Here is a 16,045-nt window from a genome sequence, read left to right as displayed (position 1 = left end):
GAGATTGAAGGGTATTGACTGGTCAATTGCTTTAAAACCCGATCAAGGGTAAAACAGTCAACAAGTTTGACTTTGCGTTTTCTCATGCTTCTGGTCGGATTCAATGTTCATTCCAGGAGACTTTTCTTCTCGTAATTAAATTTTAAGGGTTCTGACCAAAACTTGACTCCCGAATCGAAGTTCGGATTCTGATCAGACTCGACTCGTTTAAACATTAAAATCACCATAACTAGAGTTCTACTCATCCGTTTGGATTGATTCCAGCGGCATTAAGTTCTTTTTTATTTATAGTTTCATATCACAAAGTTTCAGATTCTGATCATTAATCTCGTTGGACGCGTATTGGACGACTCGCCTAAATCATTAATTCGTTTGTCGAATTTATTAATCACGTGCCTTCCGTCTAAGGTGAGTTTGACCATTCCCCTTTTTATCTACTTTTTTCAAATGTTTTGGGGACATATGCATACTTACTCATATTTTCTATTATATATATACACAAAATCGCAAACATAATCATTGTGTGAATATCAGTTGAATGCTATTTGCTAATTGCTACATGTTTAATTATTTACTTGATAACGTTCAGAGAGGTCCAACATATCCCCTTGTAGAGGGTTCTCATTAGTATGATCATACGCCCGCTTAGTAACCGGAGCCCGATTCGCTTTGCAAAGGTAAAACGACAACCTTAGTCATTGTAATCAATGCCCGATTCGCTTGGCAACGATTTCATTGGCACACACGATTTGGTTATATGCATGATTGTTATGATTTGATTGATTATTATCACATGGTTGGTTTGCGCATTTATCATTTATCAACTATATATATATATATGCTATTATTTAATGTTGTGTCAAATTGGTGATCATCTCACTCAGCATATTTGTTGATAAAAAGTCAATTTTCTACGCATATACAGGTTGCCTGAAGATTGAAGTGGAAACGTAGACAGGACCTTAGGATATAATCAAGATAATCGTCATATGAACTCATATTTGTGTATTTGAATTGTTTTGTATATTTGGATATTGTGTGTAATATTTGTAAATAATTAATTAGATATTGTCATTTATATTTATGATAGTATCTTCAAGCTGTGAGCAATCGGATCACGCCCCGGCATTTCCACCTTAGGTTGGGGTGTGACAGTTAACCACATAAGAACATTAACATGAAAAGCTCTCTCCTTATAAGTGTTTTATTTTCTTTTCCAATTTCCATGTGGGGTGGAATCTCCTTACTTTATTTCCTTAACATAAGCTACTTCCATTTTTTCTATCTTATTTTACCCATTATTTATACCATGAATATTTTTGATCCCTTATCTTTATTATTTGTCAACATTGGACCAAATTTTTCGTGATGTTACACACACTAAGCAACTATTATCTAACTAATGTTCAAATTGCTTAACGTTAAACCGTGTCAAAATTAGTTTTGCATTCATTATTTTAAAAATAATATATAGAATGAAATAAATAATAATAATAATAATAATAATAGTTGTTATTTATTCATTTATGATGCACTAGTAAATTATGATTTATTAATTTTGCAAGTCATCTTGCAATTAATCAGTTATGCACTAATCTAATTAGTTAATTAGTAACAAATCCAAATTAATTATAACATGATTAGTTTATTAATAATAGGTTTCAAGTGTTTAGTTGGAAATTTGGAATATAGTTATTATAGAATAACTAAATTGGTTGGTTTCAACTTTCAAGTTGCAAAACTAAATATACAAGTGATACACCACTTTCTTGGTTTGCTACAAGACCATGTGTAGTGAGAGGGTTATGAATGACGTTTTGACTTAAAACTTTCCCCTACACTACCTCTCTCAAAGTTATGAATAAAGTTATAGGTTTTAAAGTTGTGCATAACTTGGTGCAGATGACGTTTTAGGTTGTTTGAAAGAGAAAGAGAGAAATAATAGTGATTGCATGAGAGTTATGAGTTATTTATCACTACGTCACTTTTACAAAGCTTTCAAATACTGACTGGACCGCCACGTATTATAAAATGGCTTAGGTGTTCAAAGTTTTCACTACGAATTGTTAAGTCTTCCACCACCATAAGAGTTAACTTTAACGCATGGAATACTTATTCAAACTTGGTCAAAGTTTGGTAATATGCATGCTTCTCATTGGCTTATCGCATGACATGTTGGTTATCCACGTGTAGTGCTTCTTTGGCCAAAAATGATTTTACTATACAAGGGAGGCATATGTTACTTTTCTTTTGAGGTGGTGAAGGCAAAAGTAAGAATAGCATTTTTTTTTCTTTTTAACTTATAATGTTTTGGATAATACAAAGAATATTCAAGTTTACATTCTTACGTACATCATAGTCTACTTAAAAAACGTTCTTGTACTTTCTTTAATCTTGACATCAAGAGATTTTGGCTAGCAACTAGTTGAAGTTCCTTGGTGTGGATATAACTTTGTCGAGTTTCCATCTTCATCAAAGATCTACAACTTTTAATGTCACAACAAATACCAGGGGTCCAAACGTATGACTTCCAGTTTGTACTACTTTTGTCATTTAATCAAAGTTTGTTGGGCAATGAAAAATATATGATTTAAAATATTAATTTATACAAACAAGAAATTCAATATCCTTTATTCGGTTACGAAACTCTTGTTTCACAATACCAGTTACAACGATTTAGTTTACAAACATTATCTTAACCATCAAATATCTATCGCATAGAGAATCTCCCATTCCTTCGGCAACTATCTTTGTCTATTCTATATTTTTTATTACTAGAAAACAATTTTGAAAATACGTCAACTAAAGCTGATGAATGATGCTAACAAACTTAAAAGAATTTTAGTAAACTCATTAAGACACAAACACCGATAACTTTGTAAATCATCATGTCCTCTTTCTAAGTCTTAGTAGTTAAACACACCCAAACTTTTCATAGTTAACATAAGTTTATGAATGACATGACACAAATATATCAGATGTAAAAAAAGGCTTGACACCAATCTACATATAATGATAATAAAACAAACCTTCATAGTATTAGTTCTTAAATAAATTAACTTATTGATGTGTACTCAGTTTCTTGAAATATCATATGCAAATAGTTTTTTTAGTTTCTTGAAATATCATATGCAAATACTTTTTTGATGATTTATCTCCTTTTGATTTTGAAGACCTACCTTGGAATTGGGCTCCCGAGGTAGGCTAAGACTCGTTAAGCAAGAAGAATGACAGTGGTCTAAGAAAAAAGGCCCGGGGCTAAAGGGAAAAGATCATTCTAGAAGGAGACTTGGAGGGAAAGGGTGTTTAGGGGGGAAACTCGAAATAATGTTCACCTGGGATAATAATTGTAAACCCCCTTCTCTATATATAGAAGGGGGCATCATGACGTAAAGAAAGACACCACTACAATAAACTCATTTCAATACTATTATTACCATTATCACCGCTCTTAGAGGGCAACTAGAACTCTCATACACACTTATGCAGTTAATACGGAAAAATATCAGTAATCAATAAAGGACCGATATTTGAAATATCGATTATCACGGTGGGATATCGGTGGTATATCGGTAACTTTAATATCATGCCAAATATATATATATATATATATATATATATATATATTATAACACTAAAAATATCTAATATTAATAACAAAATCAAAATCTAAGCCCAAAAGTATCAATATTTTTTAATTTTAAACATGATCTAATCGTAAGCGATAAAATCTTCCTCCAAGTCCACATCAATCAAGCCCTCCAATTGTTCTTCAAGACTGCCCACTTCAGCTGTAATATCATCATCATCATCTCTATAGCGTGATCTTTTGCTCCTAGTACTTGCACCAACTTCTTCATTTCCTCCCATTGCCTCTCGCACAACTGACCAAAGAAGACCATCTCTACCATCAACAAACTCTTGAAGCTCATCTTCTGTTGGTGTAACCCAATCATCATTTTCATTTACGTCTCTCAACAAAATAGGGTCCAAAGATCTATTGGCTCTCAATGAATTGAAGCGTCTTTGTAACCTTGTGTTGTATTGGACGTATATAAGGTCATTGAGTTTTTGTTGCACAAGGCAATTTCTTTTCTTTGAATGTACCTGAACATAAAGGATAAAGTATTACATAATGAAGCAAATAAGTTAAATAGAATAATATATAACTATATAATTTATAAAAACATTTGTTAGAGCGAACTTACATTGTCAAATGCGCTCCAATTGCGTTCACAAGGTGCAGCACTAAAAGTTTGACTGAGGACCTTGATTGCAAATGTTTGGAGCAAAGGTGTGTCAATCCCATAACTACGCCACCATATATCTACATTTTATAATAAACTCAAGTGATCTAATAAAAAATTATGCTATAAAGACATGCTAATATTTTATAATGTTTTACTTACATGGTGCGTTTTTCGTTCTACCCCGAATAGTAGCCGGAGATCCAAATTGCCCCACTGAATCTATGTATAAATTCAAGTCTTGCCTCACTTTATCATTCTCATTTTCATCCGGCACTAGACGGTCAATGGCAACATAAAGTCCAGCCAAAATGTCCGAGTTCTTCTTTACATCCTTCTTTTCCTCATGTAAAATGGCTGGGTTTAGGTAATATCCAGCTGCACATTCAATATTAAAGAGTTAAAAACTTAAATTTAAAACTAACTAAGCGATTATATTAAATTTTAACTTTAAACTAATAAATAAAAAGTTCAATAATCAAAACCTGCATGTAACGGGTGATGAAGACTATCTTGTTTGAATCATACCCAAAACTTTAGTGACAGGTCTTACATCAGCTACATTTTTCTTGATTTGTTCCTTCGCTCTATCCACTGAATCATAGACGTAACCCATACTTGGCTTCTCTTTCGTATCAACCAATCTGACTACATCCACCAATGGAGCTAGAACTTGACAAGCTAGGAGTATGTTGTCCCAAATTATATTTTTGCAACTATTCATTCAACTTTCTTTCCAGGTGGCTTCTTTGTAAAGTCACTCTTCCTCCATTCTTCAGAAACAAACAATACTTAAATATGATGTCAATTCTCGTGGACACTCTGAATGGTATAAAATTGAGTTGCAAACCTAGTTACACAAGACCAATTCAACTCCTTGTTTTTCGTCAACTTCCTCATCATATTAAGAATCCTTCCCTGGTTGTAAATGTAAACCACAATTGCTCTTGCATCAGCCGATGTACTCTTTATCTTTGGTATTTGCTCATCGATATCTTGAATCATGAGGTTCACACAATGTGCGGCACAAGGAGTCCAAATCATCTTAGGGTGTTGTTGTTCTAAAATCTTACCGGCAGCTTTAAAGTTTGATCCGTTATCTGTAATGAACTATAGGAAATAATAAAGAATTTAATTACTAAAATGAATACTTAGTAAAAGTAACAAATAATAGTTCGTAACATCTTCATAAAACAACAAAATTAAAACTATCTGCACAATATTTGCCTCTCCAACATCTTCTATCACCTCATTTATCATCTCCACGATTAATTGAGCATTCTTCACATGCTCCAATGCATCAATTGATTTCAAAAATACCGTTCCAAGAAGGCAATTGACTAAAAAGTTTATCAAACACCTTCGTTTCCCGTTTGTCTAAAAATCGGACATAATGATACACCCATATTCTTCTCAATGTGGTCGGAACGAATCCACAAACTTTTTCGTTTCTTCTAAACGCCTTTTCATCAGTGTGACGCGATAATTATGATAAGATGGAGCCGGCATACCTAACATAATGCAATAAAATTAAGTAATGAACTAATAAAGTAATAATCAAATTATGAAATTAACAATAAATATTAATCACATTTGAATACCTCTTCCTTATTTTCGAATGGCATTGATCATATCTTGGAATCCTTCATCGCGTACGGCATTGAACGGTAAAGAAATCGAAACACCCCACATTGAAAATTTATCCCAAGCTTCCATCATTAACTTTTCTTTTATTGGATCATTTCTATCCAATATAGCTTGCTTTGTTTTTCCATAATCAGTCTTTAACATCTTATCAATAGAACCTCTCCATAATCAGTCTTTAACATCTTATCAATAGAACCTCGCATATTGCTAGCACCCACAAATTTCCTTTTCTTTGAAACCTTTTTTTGTTTATCAACTTCTTGTACATCGTATTGATCTTCCTCATCCTCATCTTCATCAGAAAGATTAACCGAATTTTCTCTAAGAATATGCATATTTCTTTTCTTTTGTAGTTGTATTTTTTCTTTTTCTTTAATTGATGCCAAGACTCTCTTCTAGATATCCACTGTCACATGCGTACAACCTTTGACTTGCCCTTTGGTATGAGTAAGATGTTGCTTAAGTCGTGTGATTCCTCCACTCATCTTGTGACCACAAAGTTTGCAGGTGAGGGATGCTTTTTTCATGGGATCTCTACACTCTGCCCATTCCCATGCCATATCTCTATTTAAACTAGATGAGGCGGTGTTGGCATCAGACGACATTGTGTTTGTCGGGTTTGCAGATGCATGTGAAAATGGAGTTGAGCCATCCATTTAATTAGAATTTAGGACATTAACATAAACCTGTTGGCTATTACTAATAACTTTAGATGACATGGAATTTACAACGTATTATAACTTATAAGTTAATGATTTACACCTTCTTTATTAGTAATTTAGTATTAGTATTAGATTAATCATTAAATTGAATCTTATGGCCACATTTACTACATTAAGAGCAGAGAGTATTAATGTATTTAAGGCACAATACTTAATTGACCATTATTACATTAATAGAAGAGTATTAATGATTAGCCATAAGAAGAAAGAAGAAAGATACGTACCTTGAAGTTGAGAAGCAAGGCAGATTGAAGTTGGAAAGAGGCGCCATGATTTACTTATTAGGGGTTTATAATTGGGGCTTGGCTTTTTTTTTCTCTTGTATTGGGCTTTTTTTTCTCTAAAATTTACTTGTATTGGGCTTTAGGAAAGTTTATGCAGTAAATAAGAAAAACCAAGAATATCGGCGAAATCACCAATATTATGGTGACCAAATATCGGTAAATATCGCCGATTTTACCGGGACCGATAATTGGACCGATATTTGTCTAGAGGTCCGATAACCGAGATACCACCGAGATTGACTGCTTAGATACACACACTAGAAATTCACTAAGGGTTCCAACATTAGCGTAATTCGTAGGACCTTAAGCTCCGGCAAAAGGTTTCCACCCATAGCCTCTAAAGAATGGTCGACAACCGTCATCAAATCCGCCACTGCCACCATTGTCTCGCCGGAAACATTTCTTGGTGCTGTCCGTCTAGTGTTTTGGCAAACAAACACCAACCCGGTTGAGATCTCTGGTGTTATGTCTGTCATCGAAGTCTTTTTCCGATTATCCGAAATATTCTGAGAATTCTGGAATCTTGAAATCTTCTCCGGCGTGTCTTGAAAAGTCAGATATGACGACTGCTTTCAACCAACAAGACACATACCCATCTTCTTTTGCCGGTTTCAACTATGCCCTCGCCACCGGATTGTTGAATCTGATGTCGCCTTCGTCGACTGCCAGAGCTGATAAAACTTGACCTAGTCCAACATGGTTGTAATTGATAGACATGCTTTGATGAAATAAGGGTTGCTGGATCTTTTGTCTTGTCGGAGTCTCGGGAATCGGTTCAATGAGGCGAATTCGAGTGATGTGAGGCTTACGTTGAGCTATAAAGATGGGATGAATGTTTCATGAATGCTCATAGGCAGATCTTGGTGAGTCATAGTCGGTTTTTCGCGGTTAAGTTGTCGGGTTAGAAAGGGGGTCAACAAGGTCAACCGCCCTAGATGGAGAAACATATAAAAGGTATATTTAATCATTTATCTATTTAATTATATTTTCTGCTCTTATACCAAAGAATGAGGGATGACAAAATCTGGGTGAATATAAGGTCAGAGGGTTTGACCCTAGCTGTAAAAAACTAAATTTTCTCTTACTTTCTCTTTTTAGATTATCAAAAGCACTTAAAATCTAGAGTATCTTGTATCACTATCTTTTAATATAAAGAAGAAAATAAAATAAACTCAAATTTTTATAAATGTGTGTACTGTATTCCATCTACTTTATATTTAAGAGGGGTGGGGGGGGGGGGTAAGGAAGTCCACTTTTTAAAATTGATAGAAAGTACACTTAAAAAAAAGTTGATTGGAAGTTTCTTTTTAAAAGTTGATGTGATATTACATACCCACATGAACCATCTTTTCATCTTTTAGATCAACTTTACTCATCTTATGTATTATTTAAACATTACTTGTACTTTATGTATTAAAAGTTTGGAAAGTGAGCCCCTTTCCAGGGGGGGGGGGGGGTACTGGGTCATTACTTTAATATGAAAGTCATTCAAAATGAAACCCCGTACAAAACAATTCATCCATAACCAATCCCCAAAACAATCCCTCCAGAACGAGGTCCTCCACAATGAAACCCCTTACTAAACAGCTTGTTTAAAGCAAAGCTCCCTACTAAACAAATCCGTTACAATGAAACCCCCTTACAAAATAATTCCTTCAGAACAAGGTCCCTTACTGAACCACCTCCTCAGAATGAGGTCCCTTACTAAATAATCTCTCTAGAACAAACCCCCTTACAAATTCATTCAGAATAAGGTCCCTCACTAAACAATCTCTCCAGAACGAAGCCTCTTACTAAAAAATTCCTTTAGAACAAAGCCTCTTACAAAATAATTCCTTCAGAACAAGGTCCCTTACTAAACCATCTCCCCATATCGAGGTCCCTTACTAAGCATTCCTTCATAACAAAGCCCCTTCTAAGACAAGGAAGTTATAACGAAGCCTCCTCCAAGATTGAAGCATCCTTTCAAGACAATCCATTAATAATAATGCTCCTTCCAAAGCAATCCCTTCATTACAAACACTTCTCCCTGACAATCCATACTAAAGCCTCTTGCCATATTACAAGAATCTTTTTCAAATAAGAAGAATCCCTTTCCAAGGATGAGGTGTTTAAAAATTCCATCCGAAAGAAAAAATTATCATTTGGTTCTCTGCAAAGGAAAACAACCTCTTCCATATTTTCTTTATCAAGAAGAATAATCTCTTTCCAATGAAGAGAAGTATTTGAAAAGTTCCTCCCATGAGGAAGGAGAGCCTTCTACAGCAACATATCAATGAAGAGAAGTATTTGAAAAGTTCCTCCCATGAGGAAGACTAATCCCCTTCTATTGGATGATGTATTCGAGAAGCCCCTTCCGCGAGAAAAAGGAGAGTCTTCTACAACAACCTTTTGCATTGCAAGAATTTTATCTGAAGGAGAAGAATCCCCCTCCAAGGGATGGAATGTTTAAAGGCACTTCTTTCTGTCAAATCCTCTTCAGAAGGAAGCCCCTCCCTACACCAACATGGAGCTGGGGGACTAATTTGGCACTGCGTCATTGTATTGTGGATTTTCGTCATTGAAGTCTCTTTTAATAAGACAAGGGGGACCTATTCATCAGCTTCTATGCATGAAGACGTATCTCATAAAGAAATCGTCATCTTAAAGAGACTTCTAAGAAGAATAGTACCCTTCTAACCGAAGGAGGTATTGGAAAAGTGCCTTCCAAAAGGAAGGAGAGCCTTCTAAAGCAACATCTCATGTTTTAAGAGTTGTCCTTTTGAAGAAGAAGAGTTCCCTTCTATAGAGTGACAAAGTCTCTATGGAAGGAAAAAAGCCTCTTCTAGGAACACTTTACATTCCAAGAATTTTTCAAGGGGGAAGAAACTTCCATATCCATATTATCTTTTATCAGAAGAGAATGGGCCCCTTCCATTAGCCCCTTCCGTCATCCTTCATATGTAAGACTTCTAACATAAAACTAAATATGCTTTTATATTTATGACTAACAAATATAATTGGTCGATCGTTACTTATAATTTCCCCAGGCGGGATAGAGCCCTCTTTAGGAGGCATCATACTTATAATTCCCCCAGGTAGGATAAAGCCCTCTTTAAGAGCCACCATACTTATAATTTCTCCAGATGGGATAAAGCCTTCTTTAAGAGAAACAATACTTATAATTCCCTCTAGTGGGAAAATGACATAAATTCTCCTTCACAATGAGTGAAAGGAAGGCGGTAACGGGGGGGGGGGGGGGGGGGCTTGGATCCATATACAAAAATAGCTCCATCTATGAGGCTCAATACTTATAATTTCCCCAGAGGAAAATAGCCCCATCTATAAGACTCAATACTTATAACTTCCCCTGTAGAAAATAGTCTCATATATGAGGCTCAATACTTATAATTTCTCCTGTGGAAAATAGCCCCTTCTAAGAGGCTCAGAACTTACATTCCCCCTAAGAGGGATATGGCCCCTTATAGGAGGCTCACGACTTATATATTTCCCACTAAATGAAACACCATACATATACGTCCTCCCCTAATGGGGAAAGTTAATCGAATCTTCTTCACAACGAGTGAAAGGAAAGCCGAGCTACAAATTGAGAGCTATCCTACTACATCCACCTCACAGGTTAGAAACCTTATAATACATCCCTATACAAACTAAAAACATCATGATACACCCACAAGAAGGAGGTGAACCATATAGCCCAAAATGTGCTTAAATGCACCCTATAGTTAAAACGCAATATCCACTAACATCTTTGACTTGATTTATTCATATTATCTGACAAGACCTTGTAGGAGAAACATATAGAAAGAATTCAAATCATCATGATTAAGTCGGCGATTTGATACATTTTCATTGTATACTATCACATTGGAATTTGTTTATGTCTTCGTTTCTATCCTCGATACTAGTAAAGCAAAAATAGCATGATCATTATTAGAGCCTGTTAATCTGTTACTAACAACTTTGGTAGGTTTATTCAACAAGAAGAAAGAGATTACGTACAGCCAACATAGTTACCCAAGAAAGAAAACTTAACCTTGTCTTGGTTATATTAAAGAAACTTGGGCTTAAAGTCCCTTATCCTAATCATAAATAATTAGCATGAGGGACTATGTGACACTCCGCTAAACATGCCATTTTCCGTACAATGCTTAATTATGATTTCTTAACATCAATTCCTGCATGATTAAATTTTGTTAATTTTAATCATGACAAGTCTAGTATAGGCCCGCATATGCACGATACATTGCATATAAGTAATTTATTTTTATTTAAATTACTTGAAATTTCGTATTTTGTTCGACGAACATGGACATTGGTGATAATTTTAAACAACTCGAGCATATATATAAGCGAATCAGGAAGTTTGAATCATATCTTGTATGATTATATTTTATAATTATTATTTTTATAAAGTATCAACGTTGATGAAACGATTTCGAGCGTTTATTTGTTGTTGTGAGGTTCTGGATTTACGAGATGCCATTGAGTTATAAATAAACTAAAACGATTAGTAGACGCTTAATCTTACTGAATTTCCATCCAATCAACTAGAAGTATATCTAATCATCCTTAATGAACATAAACTAAATATCTAACTAAATCTACAAATAACAACTTAAATAAATGATCATGTCTCATCATAACAAGAAGTCAAACCAAAATTCTTGAACACATCTTCATCATGAGAGCAGGTCATGTTATTTTGTCTTCTCTCTCCCTTGCCACCAACCGTACTCCCTACAACATACATACATCAATTTTTTTTCAAAGTTTAACATTCTACTCAACCATCATTGTTTGGAGGTTATACAACACTTGATAATTATTCATTTTATAAGCAAACAAAAGGTCAAATAAAACCACATAACATCTTGAAGCAAGATCCAAACACACCCTCTTCTTCTTTGTTTGCAACCGGTGTATCATAGCTCGCCCCCCCTCCATCGGTTACAGCCCACACCACCAGCAAACTACCACCAACAATCACCTCCGTCAACTCCAAAAGCTACCATCTTATTCCTCACGGCAGTGGTGCGTCACCGGCAGCAACCATCGTCACTTCGGTCATTATAACCCACCGCAACACACAGCAGTCAACCGCCACCATCTAACAGCCACCTTGTTTCCCTCTCTGCTAGCCACCGTGAGCCACCACCAATCACCTTCCACACTCTCTCGCTCCATCTCCGGTACGCCACCGCAACATCACGGTAATGCGTCAACCCATCATCACCATCAACAACCTCCACCCTCCAGTGGCCACCGTGAACCACCGCCCCGGAACCAGCATTATCGTCCACCATTTTATTTTTCTCTCTACGCTCTCTCTTTGAGTAAGAAATATACTCACGTTCACTCATCTCTCTCTTCGTTTTATATACAAACACATACATACATAGATACATTCTAACTATATATATATATATATATATATATATATATATATATATATATCTCCTTGTGTTTCAAGACCAAGATGGTGTAGGAGATATTTTTTTTTCCTGGAAGTTAAATGAGCTTCAAGTGGAGAAAGGAGCTCAAGACTCTCCAACCTCTTTTCAAACTTTAATCCTAAAACTAAGTGAGCTTAACCTCTTAAGCCTGTCTTTATGTTTATATAAAGTATATGTATGCCAACTATACATTAATATGTTGAGAAAATACTAAAACATGCCCATAAAACTTAATAAGCATAGGTTTTGGTTGAAGATTTGAAAGGAGTATGAACTATTGGGTAAAAGGATAATATAAAAAAAGTAGATATGTGTTTGAGACATATGGACAAAAATGTGTTTATAAGTTATATTATTGTAGAATGATGGAATTTTATTCATGAAAAATGATATTGTTTTTATAACTTGATTTATTGGGAAATATAAAAATGATTATTTTAGTGAATGAGGAAAAATGACCACAACAATATATAAAGTCAGTTAGAGATTTACAAAAGAAAATATACACACTAGTATCTTGAATTAAAAATAATGATAACAATTTAATAACTTAACGAAATTATCTAGAAATAGATATATTTATCATATATTTATTTACTATTTGAACGGACAAGGCGTTTGTATTCAAGACAAATGACATTTAAGTGACACCGACACTAATATAAAGAATATTATTAATATTTATATAGATAAATAAGTATTTATTTAAGAAAAAGAAATATAAAAACTTATTACCAACAGGCCATCCCAAAACTAATGTGTGAAACGTTATTTACGAAATAAACAGAATGATCGGTTGGGTGAAAGCAACCGACGCGGTAAACGAAACGTTTGGTTGGAGAAAGCAACCGACAGAAACCTAAAAACAGAACGTTTAGTTGGTGAAAGCAATCGACACAATATATAATAGACGAAACTTTCGGTTGGTGACAGTGACCGACACAATATAATAAACGAAACGTTCGGTTGGTGAAAGCGACCGACACAAACATAATGAACGAAACGACTAGTTGGGTGAAAGCGACTAGCATAAACCGACTTGCGAGTCAATTACGGTAACTAACTGACCTTACGCGTATAGGACATGTGAAGGCAGCGTAACCCGGTCTAAACTGAAATTGCTAGCGAACCAAGCACTGAACTCAAGAGGTGAGTTTCACAACCCCCTTTTTACTGTTTTATTGTTTTATAAATCCGGGGGGAAACATACACAACTTATATATGATAATTAGAAACAAAACACTCAATCCTTATGCGAAATGAGTTAAACTATGTAATGCTATAAGTTCCTTGCTTGCATACTATAACTATTAGCTAACGGAGTTAGCCACAGGAATATACGAATAGTACCATTGACGTTGACATTTCCCCCTACTGTTAGGTTAGTCGCGCTAACCTCCGATATTGTATCGAAACAGGGTGCGTATATTTCATTTGTGAGATTTGAACAGGGCAAAAGGATATAAGTCGTGGTTTGGTTATAGGCTCAGGGTTCGTCATATTAATTCGTAGATTTTGCTAGTATACGGAGGATCATCGTATTTGTTTCAACAGATTATCGTATACTTATTTGTGAACTGATTCAACATTTTATGAATAACGTGACTTCATATTGAGTCTCAAAACTGTGAACTCACCAACCATTGTGTTGACTTTTTAAAATGTATGTTTTTCAGTTAACAACTCACATAAGGAATCATGAAGATGGGACCTCAATGCATAATTAGGATACCTTTTTGAAGGGATTTCGCTTGTATAACCCTATCAATGTTTAGGGTCATATACGAGAAATCTCCTTTTTGTCTTCAATTAATTTTATTTGAAAACAAATTATGGTTTGTAAACACCTTTTAAAATTATTGGTATCCTAATACATGTGCGTTGGCAATAATTATATACTTACAGTATACATGACGTCATGCGCCCACGTTTTCGTTTTGGCAGGGTGCGACAGATTAGGGGACTTGAAGAGATAATTCCAGGACCGGGCCCATTGTATGGGGATGAGTTTAGATATATTTGGTCTTTATCTCATCCCATGACTTCACCATCTCGACCTTACTGGGTCCAAATTTGATAAGTCAAAATGGAGTCAACCCATTATGTTTATGGCTCGCTCATCCTTTATAGAAGAGGGACCGCATATTTATATCATGGTAGATTTAAACCATCAAGAGAATTGGGGCATACTCGTAGGAACTAAATATCATCTACCTCATCCAGATACCAAAAGAGGATCTTGCCTGAAACTAGCTCAATGAATGGGCTTAAAAGGCAAAGAGGATAGACCTATCTAGGATGTGATGAGAAATTTGGGCCAGGACTGCATTAGTCCTTTATCCTTATCATAAAGAATAAGGACTAGGGGGACTTGTAGAGCATGCTATGAAAATGGGTCTCCATCCCATGAGGGGTCCAAGTTAGGTAATCCTAGAGAAACCAAGATACTTGAGGAGTACTAGTTACTCTAACAAAAACATCAAACCAACAAGATAAGAAGAGATAGGGTGAGAGAAAGGCAAATTTGAAAGCGTAAAAAGGAAGCCAACAGTTAAGAGAAAAGCAGACGATGCGAAAGGTATCATGACATCTTGGGAGGAAGCGCGAGTGGCATTTTCAAAATTGTTGCCAGTTTAGGTGTGGGCCCAGTGACGGGCTGAAAGGATAAAAGGGGATTAGGTAATTTAAGTAAGAGAAAGGTAAGGATAAGCCAGGTTCGAGTTTGGTCCATAACCCTTATCATAAATAATAAGGATAATAAACGGGGGAGACTTGATGAAGCTACCCTGGAAATGAGCCTAACAATAACATTCTCACTTTAGCAGCTGTTAAGGTGATGGTGAGACCGATAAAGGATATCAGCACTAACCTTATGAAGAAAGTGAAAAGATGGGCAAATGTCTTTATAAGATATATAGAGAAGTGTTGAGCCGTTTAAGATAACACGAAAATTGGGCCAATAGAGAAAACAACATAAGTGGACACTTCCGGAGGATAAAGAAAGCGTCAGGTTAAAAGTATAGCGGATAATTGATATAAGTCCATTATACTTGTCATAAATAACGAGCACGATGGACTGGGGAGTCTTGAAGAGATTACCCTTGAAATGGGCTATTCAAGTGATAAGAGAAATAAGCCTATAGCAAACACATGCTCAAAGTAAAGGTGGCCAAAGAAAGGAAGCCCAGAAAAGAGTAACCAAAAGGCCTTTCAAAGTAACTAAATGAAACCAAAGGTTCCAGAAGGATTAAGGACTTGTCCAATCGATCTAAGCAAGTGGTAGTATCAACTAGAAAGAAAGGATTAGAACAACACATGTCTCAAGCCATGTTGTTGTAATGGATGGGGCCTAAGTCAAAGAGAACAATGGCCCAGGGGAAAGCTCATAGGTCAAGAACTAGCATATAATAGTTCTATGGATATTCTTTTTATATCAAAGATACCAATGGCTATATAAAGGTCAATCGAAGTTTAAGATGTATCACACAAGAGGTCATGGTAGAGGAAGAATAGAGACTTGTTGTGAGTCCATTGTACTCGTCATAAATAACTAGCACAATGAACTGGGGGACTTGAAGAGCCTACCTCAGAATTGGGCTCCCGATGTAAGCTAAGACCCATTAAGCAAGAAGAATGACAATGGCCCAAGAAAGAAAGCCCAAGATTAAAGGGAAAAGATCATTTTAAAA

At 35.4% G+C, this 16,045-nt stretch overlaps 2 long non-coding RNA genes across 2 annotated transcripts; both read right to left on the bottom strand.

The window, feature by feature from the left end:
- Nucleotides 1–4,140: 4,140 nt before the first annotated feature.
- On the bottom strand, nt 4,141–4,926 carry LOC143563984 (uncharacterized). The gene is made up of 3 exons (XR_013140761.1): nt 4,733–4,926; nt 4,410–4,625; nt 4,141–4,327 (listed from the first exon to the last, which is right to left on the bottom strand). It is a non-coding gene; the product is annotated as an uncharacterized LOC143563984 (long non-coding RNA).
- A 539-nt stretch (nt 4,927–5,465) lies between these two features.
- LOC143563983 (uncharacterized) lies at nt 5,466–6,524 on the bottom strand. Its single transcript, XR_013140760.1, has 3 exons — nt 6,091–6,524; nt 5,849–6,052; nt 5,466–5,758 (listed from the first exon to the last, which is right to left on the bottom strand). It is a non-coding gene; the product is annotated as an uncharacterized LOC143563983 (long non-coding RNA).
- Nucleotides 6,525–16,045: the final 9,521 nt, after the last annotated feature.

Source organism: Bidens hawaiensis, unplaced genomic scaffold (genome assembly GCF_021521415.1).
Source record: "Bidens hawaiensis isolate Kalapana, Puna unplaced genomic scaffold, B.hawaiensis_p1.1 tig00021678_1, whole genome shotgun sequence".
NCBI classification, from domain to species: Eukaryota; Viridiplantae; Streptophyta; class Magnoliopsida; order Asterales; family Asteraceae; genus Bidens; species Bidens hawaiensis.
This window is presented reverse-complemented; position numbering and strand designations above follow the sequence as displayed.